Genomic DNA, 19,170 nt, shown 5'->3' with positions numbered 1-19,170 from the left:
ATGACAGTTTGACACAAAGACTAGACTAAAACTAAAATTAAAAAAGGCCGCCAAAAACAACCCTAGTTATGAGCAAAGATAAAGTACAGGGACAACAGCATACATTGACAGTCTCTGTGGGAAGGAACGCACAGAATACACTTGCATACTGACGCACGCACTCAGTGTCACCATTTTCATGATTACTGGAGTAAGTAATGCAAATCAGTGTTGATGGTGCAGTTCATACATGGCTTAGAAATAAATAGGTGGCATACACACACACACACACACACACACACACACACACACACACACACACACACACACACACACACACACACACACTAAATTATGCACATAGTGAGAACACATTTACCAATCCTTTGACTCCAGTAAACATAGAAACACACACTAATACCAGATACAAACACAAGGTTTCCTTCTGACATTGGTCTTACGAACAGTATGCATACAGTGCTTGTAACCTGCTTGAAAACCTGAATTCCACATTGCAATTAGTGAAATGAAGAGACAGTTTGTTATGCTATTTTGGCAAGAGTTCCAGTTTTTAGCAATTTCTTTAGTTCCTTTTAGATTAAGACAATAAACAATTATCATCAGTCAAGCCCACTTGTTTTTTTTTAGACTGCTTTGAGACAGGATAATTAGGGATGTACTTATTTAGTGTCTTTCATCCTCATGTGAGTCATCTATGGAGTACCTTCTAATGATGACGAGGATCTTTTTAAAAATATATCTTCCCGTAGCATACCATGATATCTCTGCAGAGTCTGGACTTGTTGTGACAAGGTGGTTTTGGATGACTTCTCTCCCACTCCCACCTGCTCAATATACTGAACATTAATGCAGGTTCCAATCAACAGCACTTGTGTGTATGATCCGCCTGAGAGCGGTTATAGCAGGAAAAGTGGCTCTGCTCACTTTCACAGTCATTATTTTTTAGGCAACCTCCTGCTGTTTACTTGTTTAGGGTGTTCAATAGCTGACTCACTACGATCAAATACCTAGCAAGGTATGAGAGTAATTGGATTTGTGAAAACTTTATATAGCTACCATGTAGCCTAATATTCTATACAGTACTTTGTAGAGCTTCCTTAGTTTTCTTTTTCTTATTTCAGTTACAAAATATATTAATTTGCAGTACAGATTTGCATACCACTTTGTCTTACGTCAGTGAACATGTTTATTTTACTGGGCTACAATACAAAACAGGGTAAAATACAACAGTAAAGACAATTAATACATGGGGAACAAAAAGAGAGGCAAGAAAGAAAGAAAGAAAGAAAGAAAGAAAGAAAGAAAGAATAGGGTAAAGCTGTGCAAGTCAGAAGTCAAGGATACATGTAGAAAAAACATGCACAAGATGTGACAAAACCTAAAAAGGTAAAGGAGAGAGGTGCCAGGACAAGTAATCTTCAGGACCACTTCACAGCTTCTGAGCTCCACTTGTTTGCTGTCATCCCCTTCTGTCACTCAGTGCCTTTCTCCTCACGCACACACACACACACACACACACACACTCCTTCGTCTCTCCATTGGCCTGTCTTCTGTCCTTTTCCGTTTAGAGACAGCTCCTCATTGTTAAGCTTGACAGATCTCACACCGCAGCAGCCGTGTATGTTTGAACATAGCCAGGAGAGGATTTTTCTTTTTTTTTTTTTTTTTAACGACTTTATTAAATATGAATTCTGTACCTCAGAAGGCAAAATGGATTTTTCTCTTGATAGGAAAAATATTTCCCCACATAGGGTGTACACCCATACACAGATAACAAACCAGTCAAACATCAAACAGTCAATCAGAAGCTCCAAGCAAACAGTTCATCTCCTTCAATTCCCCACACAACCATAAAGACCTTCAGGTTATCAGTCAGTTTATGATAGAAATGTTTCACCCTGAGCCAAGCAGGCAGCCGTTCCTTCATGTTCATGACAACATCTGTCCACCCCTGACCCGTTATCTGTTTTTGCTCTATCTATTAGTGGTTGGTAATAGACAATTAATTAATCTTCAACAACTGTGTTTTGGAGGTAAAATGAAGAATGTAATGAGAGCATTGTCTGACACCCTGGCAAGAAGGTCAGAGGAGATGTTTACTGGGCTAGATGGCTGCTGTGAGTCTACAAAAAGAAGGGCCAATCTTGCAGTCCCCAAGTTAAGGTGTTATCTTTGACTGTAGCTATAAAACAATGACATTTCAAGGTGGCTTTAAGGCAACAATGAATCTTTATTTCTTATTTTCTGTCATCTCTAATAATTCCAAGAAATACTTAAAAAAACAAGCATATTTTTGGAGAAAAACATAGGAAGTTTATACACATGCATATACATAGAATTCTGACATCTAAAACTATTAAAGGCACTTACAAATACATGTCATATCAAATAATATGGTGTGCCAATTATGTCTGATTTCAGATTTTGAAAAAAGGTGCGGGCCAAAACCACAGTCCATCTATGATACAGTTGTTTCTTTCCAGCAAAGCTGAACTAAGCCAGTAAAACTAGGATCCCCTCTCCCACTGCCACCTTTTAGCAGCAGGAATGACATTCATGAATGGCAAAATGTACTCTTGGTTATCATCCTATTGGTCAACCAGAGCACGATTCTCTACAAACACAGGCAGGCAGTGATGCAGGCAGGGATTTGCAGACTCATTGACGATCCTGGTTTAGCATCCTGGAGGACCTGAGGTTGGTCCCATCCCTCTGCATGTTAAATAATAACCATCATCACACTGGCCAGGGTAACAGTCTATTTTACAGTTGTAAGCAGTGGTTCTTCAAAAATCCCAATCACAGGTTTGATGTCAGATGCATGTGCAGCCTTCAGAGGCCGCCAGGCCTAAGTAACATACCACTTCATAGGCCAGTATCTTCTAAGTCCAGTCTGGTCTGCCTCATGTGACTGCAGTAGCAGCTGTTCAGTCATTCCCGGATGATCAGCTTTCATCAGGAGTACCAGAACAGCATCTGCGTTGCCAGGGCCTGATTTAAAGTCCATACAGAATTCTGTCCTTAAGCCCGTTGTGTCCTTCCTGGGCCACTAGATAGGATTGGGCATTGGTTATTAGTTTAGCAATCCCATTCTGCTTAGTGAACCTGTGTCCAAAAAAAGTAAAAGCAAAACCCTCCATTTCTAACTGTTGATGATGCATTTAACAAACACATACAAAATGGCATAACAATATTCTGGAAATCTTCACCGATCATATCATGTCTAAATCTGCTTTACCTCCTCAACTATACTTGGTTTACCTAGACCAAACAATCTGTGCCATAAAATCAAGATGACAAGCTGACATACAGATTAAAGTTTCTTGCTGTCAATAACCTAGAGCAGCCATTTTCTCTTGTAAAGTTCTGTTTCTAAAAATTCTTTAGACCTAGGTAAATTCCCAGACCCGTCATGCATCCCCTGCCGCATCAGAGACTGCTGTGCAGACTGGGAGCTGCTCCTACACTCTCCTCTGCCCCACTAACAAGCCCTCAGCCTTGCTTCAGTTTTACTTTGGCAGATGAGGCTTTTTCATACACATCCAGACTATCAATTAAACCCTGGTGGGACAGAGAAGGAGAGAAATGAGAGCAAGGAAAGTGTACCTATGTGCTTGAGTCTATGAGAAAAGGGAAAGCAAGACAGCAGCACTTCAGTGTATGTGTGGAATAGAAGTCTATGTCTATGTCTATGTCTATGATATGTCCTGACAGACCATGTAGAAAGTAGTGTAGTTTTTGGAGATGGATTTCACAGGAGGTGAACAAGGAAGAAAACTAAAAAAAAAGAATGCAAAACACTTCCGACACAATAGACACCCAAGAACGGGTTGCTGTTGTTTGACAGCATAGCAACTCTGCCACTGATGGTCAAATGGGAAGAGAGATGAAGGGAGAGAAGAAAAACAGATGTCTTGAAAAATATAATTTTTCATGAGGAACTGTGGAGAAAAGAAAGAAAAAAATTAGGAAGCGGAGGAGGAACAGCAGAACAGAGGAGGTGTCACGAATTTTGGGGCCAAGAAAGGGAGAGAAGCGGCTTTCATGGAAGCTGTAGAGGGATAAAAGGAAAAGAAGAGAAAAAGAAGGCGTACTGAATCACAGGGTCAAGATGTGAGGAGAGAGGGATGTGCTAGAAGAGTGAAAAAAGTAAGTTAGAGGAGAGGTAGAGTCACCTAAATTGAGGCAGAGATAAAAACAGTGCTTTTTTGGAAGCTTTGAGAGAATCAAAGAAAAAGAGGAGAGGAGGAGAAGAAGTCATGAATTGTGAGACTAAGATACAGATGGGGGGTAATTATAGAAGCTGTAGAGGAATGAGAAAAAAGCAAAAAGGAGAAGTGAAGACATCTTTAGGCCAAGATGAAGGATGTTGCAGAGAATCTTCAGGCAGTGTGGTGTTTATGGAAATAACAGAGGATAAAGAATAGAGGAAAAACTGAGGTGACCTAAACTTAACCAAAACCACTAGAATCTTGCTCCTTTGGCCCTCAAGTGACCAAATCACTAAGCATTGTGCACTGAATGCTCACTGGGAACAAGGTTAGAATCAAAATTGACTGAACATTTAGCACAGTGACAATTGACAAGCTAACAGCTTGACCGTACCTCAAAGCAATGGGAAAAGAGCTCAGTCATTGTGTATGAGTTCCAAGAACTGTTTCTACGCCACAAAAGGGGAAAAAATTAGACTTACTGGCTTCCTGGCACACATTGGTGACTATTCTTCTTGTGCTGTGTTCTGTGGTGTACCTTATGCACTCATGTGTCAAAGAGCCTAATAGCTACTAAAAAGAAACTGAAAGCACAAAACAAAACAAAAAATCTCGTAGTTTTAGTGGGTTTTCCTGGTTGTTTAGGAGGTTTTAGTGTAACAAAGAATTATGACTCACCATGCCATTTCACACCAGCATTCATGACATGGTGAGTCATAATTCCATGTGCTTGACATGGTGAGTCATATTTCTATATGCTTGGTATAGGTGAACCCCCAGCTATTGGATGGGCAGACACTGACTTTCCCCTAAAGAGGAATTGTAAATAATAAAAAATGGTGATCCTTTTAACTTTTCAACTATCAATCAGCTCAAAATACCTTTTATGACCAAATACCTGTAAAACTCATTGCAGCTATCAGCCTCAGCTGTGTGTTTACTGCTAATTTGCTAGTTTTAGCACTCTAAAATGCTAAACTAAGAGGAAGATCATTAGATTATACACTGAAAAATGATACATGCTGAACATCAGCATGTTGGCATTGTCATTATGAACACATTAGCATGCTGTGAGGAGCATCTGGCTTAAAAAAAACCCACTGTGCCCATGAAAACGGCCTCACACGAGTTGCTGGCAAAAACTTGTAGTCTTGTTTAATTATATTTTTATTATTTATAATTTAAATGTCATTTTTCAAGTATTCAAATATCTCCCATGCATTGACAGATTTATGTGGGATCATACTAATGAGTACATTAAAAAGTGCAGTAGTATAATCTGCATCATTAAAAAGTCAGACTTTATTTCCCTTACCATTCAATTTCCAGTTTTCTCTTTAGCTGCCCATCTTTTGTTTCATCACTTTCATTAGCATGTTCAAACAAAAAAGGTCTTAAAGTCAGTTTCTTTTAGCTTTACAAGCTTAAATTTGGCTTTCGGAAACCTGAAGATGCCCGGGTCATCCGTCTCTCCCTGCACCTTCCTCTCCTGCAGTCATTTTCCCAATAAAATTCAATTTAATTCAAAGCTGCTACAATGGCATGAGTTAAACATGCATCATGCTGAAAAGTTTTGCAGTCACTACAACAGCAGAGGATGAGGATTATCTTTCTCTCCACTGCCAATAAGCATAGCCTCTAGTCAAGCGTGACCTTTGTCGCATCATCAGATTCGGGCCTTGACTTAAGCAGTGCGGTAGTGCTTAATTCAGTATTCTATGCACATCACACCCCAACCATGGATGCACAATCTCCTACAACCTTCAGGTTATGAATCTGTAAATCACAGCTTGTCTACGTTCACATTATTGAACCATCTTCTGGGCACAACTAATCCTTTGCAACCATGCATCTAAGTCTTGCATCTACGACATGCCCTAAGTGCTCTGTACATTTACTTCCTGAAATAAAACAAAAAAATAAAAATAATACATAAATTTTTTTTTTTTTTTTTTTTAAGAATTCAAGAAAGAGTATAGACTGCTTTGTGACTGCACACTGAACCATTTAGAATGGCTCTGTAAGTTCACAGAAGAAAATGAGTCATAGCATCATCAAAGCAGATGGGAACAACCAGGGCTTGGCAAAGGGTGAAAAGAAATCATTTGAATGTGTTCAGTTTTTAATAGACACCCAGCACATCTAGTCATATTGTCATTTTTAAACAATTATTTTCACAGCAGATGTTATTTCTGTTTTAATCAGAAGAACATACAATTTTTGTAAAGGCCAAACAGGGCGACTCCGACACTGATGGTTACATTTTCAATGATAATGAGCAGACAAATGAAGAAATATATGAACACAGTATCACATATGATATGCCCAAAGAGATTCCATCATGTTGCTTTCTTTCAACTATATGGATGTGACCATCTGGAGCTGGTTGCACAATGTTTAATTTTATGAACAGGATTATTCATGCTAACAGTTGTCATGGATACTTAAGTAAGTTTTAATGAAATGAGAAACACAATCGGAGATCAGCCAATTTCTCAGAGTTTTAAAGTTTTTTTCATATCATAACTGTTTCATATTAAATATATATATATATCTTATTACTATTCACTAGCAAAAAGTTTGACAGTCTTCCTCCTTTCTGATCTTGTGATAATATTCTTTGCAAGTGCAAGAGCAATTCTCCAGTTCAAGCCCTAAATAAAACAAAATAAAAGACATGGCAAGGCATATGAAATCAGCTGGAGGACCTCAAATGCAGCAAAGACCATGGCCTGATTTTTATTTTTTTTCTCATTACACCAAAGAGAAGAATAAATAAAAGATTTATTTTGTGTGATAGAGAAAGTATGCCAAAATCAGTGTACTTGAAAAATGTCCAACTCAAAAAGCTACTTGAATAAGCATTTCAAAGAAAACCTGAGAATTGGAAGTGACTGCCTATCAGCATACAGATACTTATAAAACACTTGATGCTCATTTGACATCCCACATTTGAACACGTTCATTTAAACACAAATGCTGTTGTTTTGCTTCAGTCAGAATTTCACTAACTGTGACAGAGAGCAGCATCCATAATTCTGTTTGTGCTGTTGCAGATGTGAATCTGACTAAATCGAAGCAGAATCTGCAAAAGTCCTCAATATACCAAACACACTCCTAGAAACACCAGAACTCACAGCATAGCTTCTACCTGACACACTCTTACATTCTCCCTCAGGCGGATTTTGCTGCTGGTCTTTATACCTCCTTTTTGTGGAGGTCATGATGGGTTTCTGCTTCCACAGTTGTTTGTTTTTTGATTTGTCTATCTTCATCTGTGTCTGCTCATGTCTTGCTGTCTCTCTTTTGCTCTGTAGTTCTCACAAATGCAAGGGCCTGCACATACACGCCACCATTTCTTACACATTTTGTTCTTTCTCTTCATACTAAAGCTGCACAATCATATGGAATTCTGCACTATTGCTTCTGTCATGTTTACACAGCTCTTATATGCTGTCACTTTCTTATTCTCTTTGTATTACCTCCTCTTGTCCTTTTATTAAAAACATTCAGGTTCAGATGTACAAATAAAATTCAACTGAACACTGACACCTTATAAGCAAAGTTTCACTTTGTTGAATGCATGCAACCACACGTGAAAGCAAAGGAAGTTGTAAAGTGCAACCACAGCTTTTGACTGGCTGATTTCAACACAGGTGGTGCCTTGCTCAAGTGCAGTTTGACAGAGATTTTTGAGTGTAGGGTGAGGTTTGAGTGCTTCACTGTGCTTCACTGTGCTCCTGTTTCCAGTTTTGACCTTCACAACAGCAGTGGTGAGGCGTGATGTGATGATGAGGTGTGTGGACATGCTGCCCTCCAACAATGTGATTTGTTGATGCCCCTGAAAAGCAACATTTTCCATCAGAACTCACTTCCTTCTTGTCACATCTCACCTCCTGCACTTTTATGTCTTTCTCTTATTGGTGATAGGTCATTGTTGTGTCTGAGTTAATTCAGTTTACCTACATACATACGTACTGTATATATTGAACACGAGATGATAAACAAACAACTTAAATATATATATTTTTACCATTTTAAGTCTAAATGAATACAAACACATGGGACATGAAATAACAGAGAAAATAAATATTAATGCAGTTACATCAAAAGCCAAAGTAAGTAGCCCACATGGAAAATTATTTTAATACAGTTTGCTTGTTCATTCATACTTAGGCAACCTTACTGAGGGGTGTCTCAGATTCTGTAGTGCAGTGCCAGGTATCAGAGGCCAGTGCATGGAGGATGCTGAATAGCCTCTTCTGCTGGCACCAGAGACATGTCTTGTGGTGCCAATCTTGTGGTGGAGCTCCCATGGAGACCCAACTGTGTCCTTGTAAAGAGATGTACAAAATTCAAAACAGGGAGTGATGAAAGCTTGTAACCCTCCACCCTCCACCCCTCCTCCTCTCCTCTGTAAAGCTTAAGGCTTCCCTCTCTCTTCCTCTCCTACCAAATTCATCACAGACAAAAATGGAGTCTTGTGAGGAATGATGTGTTTGCATTTGTCGCTGCCACACATTTAGCGGGACAAGACAAAACACCTCAGTCTCTTTAAATGCAATTACAGTGACTGATGACTCTCCAACATGCACCCCATTGTGTGTCTGTGTGTATCGGTGTCTCTACACGTGACTCTGTCTCTTCCTCATACACATTAGCACAGTGCACAGAAAGGAGCTGACTTGTTAATCTAGCTAAGCATGTACCTGCCGATTTGATTGTATGTGTCCACTTTTTCTGATTTCGACTACTATCTGCAGATGGGCAATAGACCAAAGCCATCACTTTGATTCCTCTGTCCCTTGACGACTTGATTTGTGACAGTTTGTAAAGAACGCTCAGTTCTACAGTGCAAGATGCTCGTTTGCTGTCAAAGTGATGATTTTGCTGACAGATTGGTGCTTCTGTACAATTGACAGAATACTTACGCAGTAGTCAGATAACAATGGCGCAAACCACACAGTCTTGGATAGTTTGTCCTGTCTTTTCCTGCTATGATGCTTCAGAAAATAGTGTGATTTAATTGGAAATATTATGTGACAAACTGGATGGCTGTACCAACAGGTAAATCCCCAAATAAGTCATTGGTTATTTATTTTTCAACATGACTGTAAAAACTTAATTTAGGCTTGTTATTATCCAACCCACCTGTGGTTGAGGTCTAACTAAGTTTAGGGAACTCAAGGTACAAGGTAAGGGAAAGATTACCTTCATGGTTAAAAGAAAAATGACATGACAACAAGTCCTCCAAATTAAATGACACCATACATTATTTCTAACTGCCTTCCAGAATGACATGTATGAAAGTTTTCTCATGCCCCATTCACCAATTTCCTCTGATGTCCCGCTAAGGTCGGGAATCTCAGATGATCAGATGTTGTTCTACTGTGTTCAACAACTGACAAATCATTACCATTTCACTGCAACTGAAAATAGATAGTGAAAGTCTGGTCGGACATCGGGCAGCTAATTTTGTCATTCAACCACTTCCTAGCTAACGCTACCATTTGATGGTGTCACACAATATGATGGGAAAGGTGTAGGACTTAATTAATTCTGAAATCAAGTGTGACATCAGAGGAAAAATGACTGCTGTATGATTATGGTGAGTTGGCAGAACAAGATCGCTTGTCAGGTTTATTTTGGCAACTGTAATTTGGTTTATTTTGAATGACACTATTTTCTGATCACTATGGTTTGGGTTGAGTTAGGTTTCTGTTGCAGTCTACCATGTCAAAGTGCAACATTTTGTTGACCCATCCATCAGCATGACCTTTCCCTCTGTGGACTTTGTGTCTCTAAATTATCATATCATATCATATATCACACTAATTCCTCCTTTGCTCCTGCTGGATAAAGGTCATAATTCCTTGAGCCCCTAGAAGCCTTTGTCACATTTTAACATTTGTTGAAATGACTGAAGCTGTCATTTCTCTTGGAAGTAAAATCTCAGATGTGAACCCTTTTTTTTTTTTTTTTAACCAATTAATTCAACCTAAACCTAAACCACATCACCTTTTTGCTTACTACTTTTCACAAGGCATGCATATAAGGAATAACTTTTAATACAGAAAAGTAAAAAATGAGGATAGCAATATAATACGGCTATCTAATCTTATTTAACTTACTTATCTTATCTTATAACAAAAACTTGTATATATTGCCTTTGTGCATTTGTTTTTCTATATTATCGCATACGTTTTTAGTAAGTTTACAGAGGAAGTAAGAGTTAAGTGTAATGGGTCACAGTGTGCAAATACATGGTGATGTTGTCAGATAAGTCCAGTGCAATCAGTGGATTAGATAAATACACAGTGCAATTATCAAGGAGCTCAAGGAACTGTACGTCTGCGTAGAGGGGTGTAAGTGGCATAGAGTTGTCAGAAAATATGTCAGTTTTCAGCATATGTCAACACCAAACTGTGCAGCATTTCAATACACTCATAAATAAGCTATCCCTGAGCCAGGCACTGGGCTCTGAGCTGCTTCATTTGCCAACAAAGAAGAGGATGGCACTTAGACTGGACAGCTTCCATGTGTGAATGTGTGCATATGTGCAGCCATTCCCTCCTTCTGGTATTACTGCAAACAAACTCTGACTAAAGTAGCAATTCATAATGGATTAGTTATTGATCTTAACAAAGTGTTGCTGTAGAAATCTCCATCTTTTCGAACCTCAATGGAACAGGGTTGAGAGTGGGGTTTATAGGGAAATGTATGTTTTATTCAACTTGCCTGATTAAATGAAGGTTAAAAACCACTCTTTCCACCTCCTCTTAATCATCCTCTTTCCACTCATCGTCATCTTTCATTGCCATGTAAAGGTCAACCTCGAAAAAAGAGATTCAAACCCCCAGTTGAGTTACTGGAATGACTGAGAGGCATAATTATAACAGAGGAATTCATTCAAGCTACAATCCCTCTTCTATTTCTCCTCCTTTTCATTTGTGATGCCCTTTCTGTGTCACTCTCACTGTACTTTGTATGTTTTTCTCAGACTCATTCCATTTATTCCTCTTGCTGCCTTTCTCAGGCAAGGAAATGCTGCTCCCTTAGAGGGCTGTTACTTCAACATACCTGCTGAGTAGAGCTGGAGGGGAGAGCTTTTGCATTTGTGTGTACAACTCTGTTTTACCTCTGTGTCTTAATTACTTTTAAAACCCATGCAGGAGGGCACATACTATACGAGCACGCAAACTCATTATAATGAAGGCTATTGTGTTACTGGTAACTCTGTACATCTGAATTTATTACACTCAGTGCCACACTGAAGAATCTGCTGAATTGCATTTTTGTGTACACATGTGCATGCCTCTACTTGTGGGCAGACCTCAGAAATAGTAGAAATTAAAGAAAAGACAGGCCTCCAATTACTTCCAATGTGTTCAGAGTGTTTTAAAGTGTTTAGAGTAAAGTTTGAGAATTATTTAGTAAACGAGGACTCTGAAATCTGGATACATTTCTATCGAATTTGTTAAATGGCATTTAATGCTGTGAACACCACAAATAAATCCATTCATCTCCATTGAATTGGACTGGAGAGAAAAATCAGAGACAGATATCTCAAAACCTGTGTCACTGTCAGACTAAATCCTATTTTTATTTTTGGATATTCTCACTATGTCGGATTAGGAGACCGTAGTTATAAATTCTTGACGTAACTTGTTTGAGAGATATGGCAGACCACATGTTGGGCCATTACCAATCCTAGCTTGTCGTCTTGCATGACTTGCATGACTTGCATGATTGCATTGGAAACAGACTTATTTCACTGCTCCACCTGCTTTGTCGTGTTACATTTGCTGCATTTTTTCTGTGCTCCAGTGAGTCAATGTCAGAACATAAGTTGTCTAATTTGTTGTGAGAGAGCCAAAAAACGCGATTGTATTCCACACAACCAGCAGTTGTCGTGCCTGAAAAGGCTTTTTTGTTTTTGATGCCGCACGCCTGTTGTGTTATCAGAAGATAAGTGTGTCGCCTGAGCCCAACTATTACGTGAAATACTTTATACTATCAGTGGCTGGAAAATACTAGTGGTAGGACACTTTAACAACAAAACCTCAATCTTATAATCCTTTTCAAAACTAATGCTAAAAGTTATTTGGTCCTCACAAAGATAGAAGTAAAACACACACACATTGTACAGTAGGATGAAATAGGCTCTGCCTGCAGTATGTTCTCTCACTTATACAATCACTCACTGAAGTGAATGGCCTTGGGCATGCCTCTGGGTTAAGTTTATGAGAACACAAGTATGCATGGCTGAGTCTCATCCAGAGGCACAGTGGGAACATTACACTGGAATAGACTCTCACTGGGGTCATGGTAATCTAACAAGCCCAAACAATTTCAGTGTTTTGGATTAAGAGTGAGCAACCAGCCAGAGAACTGTTACTGCACTGTTAAAGGCTCTGCCTCAAGTGATCCAATCTGGCATTATTTATTCTTATGAAAAGTGGAAAAAAACTTAATTTACCTCTTGCTCTCTGAGCTTGCATAACCTAATTTGTAAAATGTATGTACTGAACATCTGTGTGTGTCTATGGGGGCTGCTGAAAGTTCTAGGAAATGTAGGAAATCACTGATTGGAATATGTGTAAGGCTTGGAGTTATGTCAATTAAGTGAATCAGACATCATGGCAAAATGGGTGATGTTCAAGTCCATACAAGGACTATGCTGTTATTTTTTGAGAACCCCAATTTAAATTTGACTTTCTTCCATGATCTGCTTTTTTGATATGCCTATTCAACCTTCAGTGCGTGGAAAATCCAATGGTATACGGTGGTATATGGTACGTTTATGTAAAATGTATTTTTATTATTATTATTATTATTATTAGCAATTGTGTGAGGGGGAGTGGCATCTTTGTAAAAAGGGACAACAGTTAAGAAAGCAAATGTTGTTGATGGCATCATGTGTCAAAAATGCATGGTTGTCCCTGTCTCAAATGCCGTGTGGTCGCGTGATGCTCTACTTGTGTAACAGTTTATATTCTCAGAATCCACCCAGCTTTCATACAACACAGCAAGTGGCTGAAAGCACTCAGAGGCTGAAATCCTCCTCTCTGGTCTGCTCTCCCTGTGGGAGTCTGTCTGGTAGACAGCAACATATGTTACATCCACTCTAAACAAAACAGGAGAGAATTCAATGTACAGTAAAGAACTAGAAAAAGAGAGACAGGATATGTTGAGCTGAGATTGGAAGAGTGGTCTGGGGACTTGTAAACATCAGTGTATCTCTGTTATGTCATTTGAATACTATTTAATACTACTATACTTATTACCTCAATTACACCATGGTTGGGACATTCATAACTGTAATTTGGGAACATTGTTAGGGGATGTGTTCCTTCAAAATTAACTTACAATATATTTGCCAAATGCAGCTACTGGATTTTATGGATGGCAATTATTTTTTAAAATGTCTTTTAAATAAAAACTTTACTTTCATGCACCATTTGTAAGTAACGACTGCAATGGATTCTGAAGTCTGCCAATTATTATTCTTATTATTCAAAATATATAGTGCCTTTCACACAATGTACTGTAATTGAAAAAGAAAGAGAGTGATGGAGGGGCAATGCAAACCAAGGGAAGTAAGAAAGCTGGAGAAACCTATTTAGTCTCCATGTTTGCATAACTTTATTTGGCTAACTGGAAACTAACAGAAAGACATGAAGTAAATGCACCTGAGAAAATTGGAACCAGAGAGGGAATATTCACAGGACTTGAAGAAACAGTGCAGCAGCTTCATGAAAGGTTAAAAGGAAAAAGAGAAGATAAAGGAGTGAGAAAAAATGGATTTGAAGGAACAGTGTGGCAGCTTTGAAGGTAAAGCAGGCAGGCTGGCTGGTTGGCAGTCTGGGATGCACCGATAGTGCTAATAGGCATAATGCTTAGCTCCGCATCCATAGGGCTTCCCACACTGCTACCTGGCTGAATGACTGACTAGACGACTGACTAGCTGGTTGGCTGCTTCATGGATTGACCCGATTTCTGGTTAGCTAGCTGTTGAGCTTGCTGACTGATGGACTGGACTGACTGACAAACTGAGAAGCTGGCTAGCCAGATGATCTTTGCGCTGCTGACAGCTGACTGGTTGCCTGATGATGGATTTCCTGGATGAATGGCTATGGTCTGTTGGATTTCTGAATCACTGAGTGACCGCTTGACTGGTTCACTGACAAACTGTGGGAAAATCTGTTTGGTGTCATGTTCCTTAGCACTCCCCTCTATCTGTACTGTCTCTGCTTTCTGCCTCCTGTCTCTGTCTTTCTTTCTTTCTCACTCAGTGAAAAGGTTAATGACCTGGTCTCCGGGGTAGCTGCACTACTCTTGTGTTCCTTCTTATTGCCCCCTTCTCAACTCTTGCAACTCAGACTCTGGGCAGACACAAGATTTTAGTGAACATCACAATTCTTGCAGCTCAGACTTTGGGCAGAGACAGGACACACAGACCAACTTAAACTCATGAAGACATTAAGTTTTCATTTTTTTAATATTTTCTTTTCCCTGAGGCTTATATTAACCATAATCACTGAATTTGTGATCCCAACCCATACCCTAACTAAATGCAATCCTAACCTTATCCCTGAAACCGCATCATCATACCTAACACTCAATTAAATGCTACCTTCAAGCAAATGGTGGAATTAATTTTCCGCAATTCAATACAGTCACTTTAGTGCATTTTTCAGGTTTTACTTCATCTTAAACTTCCTCTGGAAACTTAATTTAATAACATCATTCCTATTTTCAGTTAGATTGTGCTGTCAATCAGGCTAGCTGTAGCTGTGTCATGGATGGAAAGGGTAAGGGTTCAGTTAATATAGATAAGAAAAGGAAGGTGGCAATGAGCAAGCAAAGGAAGGTGGCAGTGAGCGAGCAAGCAAACAGTCAAACTATATATCTCTACAAAGGTTTACACATCGCTAGAATACAGATTACAGTCAATCCGCTGTTCCAGGGCTTTACTTCCCCATGCTTCACTCATGTTAGCTGAAATAGTTCACCCTTGGGCTGAAAATGGAGCATCAAATTGAATTTTGAATAATAAATTAAAAATAATAAATTGTGATTCTTAAGTATTTGGAAGGTATTTGCAAATTTCTATCCATTTTTGCTCAAGGAAACTTAAATGTTTAGTTTTATGATATGGAAGATGGCTTATATCTTGAAAGCTGCTGGTTGGAATTACATGAAATGTGAAATATCAAAATGGGCACACACTGGAGCCAGTGAAGCCATTTGATGATAAATACGTAAACTGTCAAACATCCATAGTGCCCAGAGGATGAATCCCAGTGACTTTGGAAATCCCATGACTATTTCTTAAGCACCACCACCAAGTCAGACCTTTCACTTATTTTGTGAAACATCTCGACATCAATTTGATGATCTCATCATTCAGGATTTCAGACAGTTGTGGTTTTAAGAGACTGATCCCTCTTTAATGAATTGCCCACACCTCGGGTCAAAATTTCCATTTTTCCAGTTCTTTGGTTTATGACTAAAGATAAAAAAAACTGACATTCCCATCGGCCTCATCCTGGCTTATTAGCAAGTATTACCTGCTAACATGCTAAACTAAGCTTCTGGACATGGTAAACATTGCATCTGCTCATCATCAGCATGTAAGCATTTAGCTCAAAGCACTGCTGTGCCTAACTACGCCCTCAGCTGGCGTGGCTGTAGCTGTCTTGTTGAAGAGCATGTCATTGAGTTAATTTTTTACTGAGATGAGAAGAATTTAAGCACTATCTTTCTGTGTCAGTACAATTTAATTTAGTTGGTATCTGTGTCATTTTGGCAGTTAAAAGGAATTTAGACTGTACAACTTCATGTTGCTCTTTTTAGGAGAAGAAAAAAGGAAACTTTGATGCTAACCCTTCACTGGAGTGATATTTTAGCACTGACCGACTTTCCCACATTCACACGTCAATCAAACAGTGCCTGTGACTGGCTGATCCTAGCCTCCCAATGTTTAAGGAGTTTAAGTTTGTTCCTGTGGCAAATGGCAAATTTTAAATTTTATATTATATTTGAATTGTATTTATATAGTTAAACAATCAATGAGACAATGAATAAAGTTCTCTAGTGTCTGTTGTTTTGTGATGTTGATATATATATACTGCTGGCTCTATAACAAATTGCTTTATTTTCCAAAGATGTCATTCTAGTTTTTGTGCAAGTGGACATGTCTTTACTGAGGCTATTATCAATTGATAATATAAAGCTTTTAATGTTAAAGCTTTCATTATCCTGACTACATGTCTTTTTCCACATTCTAGACAGTAAAAGACTTCAGATTATTACTTCAGCATCACTGATCCTACTTTATCTTGTAATTTTCAGGACAACATTTTTTTTTTTTTCTCATGGGCTCTCAGCCCCGCCCGGTCTTACTTTTGGAACTTTCCATTTGCTTCTGTGACCTGACATCATTAGTGTTGTTTGTCAGATGCAAAGCTTTAATTAAAGCCCAGCTATCAGAGACAATAATTAAACACAAAGAGAGCCTGGTTTGGACAAGAAAGGGGAGGGAAAAATAAGGCTGTCTCTTCCTCTGGCTTCTTGTCAAAATAAAACCAATGGCAAGAATGTGATAAAAGCAGCGAGGATGGGATGTGATAGCACACAAAAGGTGTCAGGTTGTGTTTTGGCGATGAAGCATATTCATTTGTATTTCTAGCTGAAAGGCAACGAGAGATGAGCAGGCTTAAAACTATGCAGACAGAAGGAGATGGACAGAAAAGAGGACAAAGAAATAGACAGATATGAAGAAATACAGATAAAGACAGAAATGGAGCGAGAGACAAGAGACTGACCCAGATGATAAGACTGGAGTAGCATGGTCAGGATCATTACAGCATTATAAAGAAGAAATACTGTGCTGATCACCTGCTGATCTTGGGTGTTGTGCCTGGACTAAAACAACTAGTCTTGACTGACTCGTCTGTCATGTTTGTAGAGCACAGTAAATACCGTAAAAGTCACGTCATATCAGATATGATGTGATTACCATTGCAGTTTTTCCCTGTCAGGAGCCCATATTTACAAGCACGGCCCATTAAGTTTCTGTGGCCCCCAAAATCTTCTTAAATTGCAAGGAGTGTGCCAGAGGCTTTGTTGGTACATTCCCTTAAACCCTAATGAAAACATTGTATCACTACATCACAAAACTAGACTTGGAATTGTCTTCAAAGAGTGAGAAGAGAAGGAATTCAGCAATCGGATGAAAGAAGGAGAATGATCGTTTCTGTGTCAGTGTAAGTGTGGCCATCGTTATGATCAATGTCCACATCTTTGTTTGATAAATAATTCAGTTTGCTTGCTTCTTTTCAACACAATTTGCCATGAACTAATGCTCACATTCACACACATGCTCTTCTTTGCTGCTGTTAAATCAGTGGAATCACTCTGTTTCAAAGCTCAACACATAATACGATACATTAATGATTTTCATAATTATCAAGGTGAAAATAGGTTACTTTAGCTGTTGTTCCACTGAGCTAAAGCCGTAAATAGCTTTTTGGTGGGTGTTTTATTTTACACACAGGTAAGGATGACAACAGTTCTGGGTCAAAAGCAAATTGAAGGCCTGTGGTGGAGGAATTGAATTGTCAATATCAATTTGATGGAACAATTTGAAGAGGGGACTGAGAGCTGTTCGGGGTGTGGTGCAACAGAAATGAGAAGTGACTGGGAGGCTAACTAAGGTGCAAGTCTGGACAGAGGATGAGAAGGAAGAGGAAGAAGAGGACAGGCTATTAGAGATGGCCAGTTTAACAGAGCATCCAAAGTTGGCTTTCATTAATCCTGAGTAGATTAAAATAAGATAAAATAGACTTTATTGATCCCATACTGGGGGAATTATCTTGTTATTACTACTACTACTGTAAATTAGGTTACACAAATAGACTGTATAATTAGAAATGGCCGTACAAATAGTCACAAATAGGTTTCTAAAGAGAGCCAGTGTGTGAAGCTCATTGCGGTCAGCTCTGGACATCTTCGACGTCCTGACTTTGCCGGCTCCAGGCTAATCCAAAAATGGGCAAATACGAGGAGCATGGGTAGAGCTGACAAGGTCTGACTGAAGCCTGATTACTGAAAACACCTACCGGTGGTTGGACCCACCTTACACTCAAAGTGGCCATGTACTTAATTATGCACAGCTTTAAGCCTTAATATAATTTAAATGTGTGAGTTATAACAAAACTCCACACTGCTTTTTATACCAGACTTTAAACATTTTTATTTCTGTGATAGCGGCATTTAATTTGAGAGAGAGAGAGAGAGAGAGATGTTCTTACAATGTTCTTACAATCATGTCTCTGTCATTCATGTTGTGGCCAGATAACTTTTCCCTGGGAGGGAATCAAAACTTTGGAAACAAATTAAAAGAGTCAGAGCTGTGGTGATGAGATACATAATATTTTATGCTGGATTAGAGCCTAATCCACGGTTAATCCCCTGAGAAAGGTAAATAGCTAAATGTCAGCTAGTATCCTGTTAAAACATGCAAATTACAACAGCCCTCCTCTGTTTTCCACTTAGCCCACATTCCCGTTTTCACCCCTATATAACTGCAGCTATTACATTTTCACTGTATCATTATGTACCTCAGAGTTGAAACAATAGAAATGCAGCTGCAAGCTGGCGAACCTTGTAAACAACGACAAAATCACTAAAGAAAAGTGGTGTTGCTTTCATAGTCTTGGCAATTTCCATTTCTATTGGTGCATCATATGCTAATGTCTGAACGGAAGAGCTGCAATTTATTCTCATACGAGGCTGTTATTTTCAAGAACATGAATAATTACAGAACATAAAAAGCCTGGCTTCATTTGAAAAGTCAAAATATATTTCTCTGGGCTTTATTAAGACTTAATGAAATAATCATGGCTGTTAATGGATTTATTACTGTGGTGCATTACCTTGAAGGGATTGGGTA

The 19,170-nt window shown here is 38.9% G+C and overlaps 1 protein-coding gene across 1 annotated transcript in view; it reads left to right on the top strand.

Moving 5' to 3' along the window:
* LOC127354070 (protein phosphatase 1 regulatory subunit 29-like) overlaps positions 1-19,170 on the top strand; it is a 221,934-nt gene that overhangs the window by 190,662 nt on the left and 12,102 nt on the right. The window lies entirely within an intron of this gene.

Source organism: Dicentrarchus labrax, unplaced genomic scaffold, assembly GCF_905237075.1.
Source record: "Dicentrarchus labrax unplaced genomic scaffold, dlabrax2021, whole genome shotgun sequence".
In the NCBI taxonomy this organism is placed as follows: domain Eukaryota; kingdom Metazoa; phylum Chordata; class Actinopteri; family Moronidae; genus Dicentrarchus; species Dicentrarchus labrax.
Note: the sequence above shows the minus strand (reverse complement) of the source record. Positions and strands in the feature narration are given on the sequence as shown.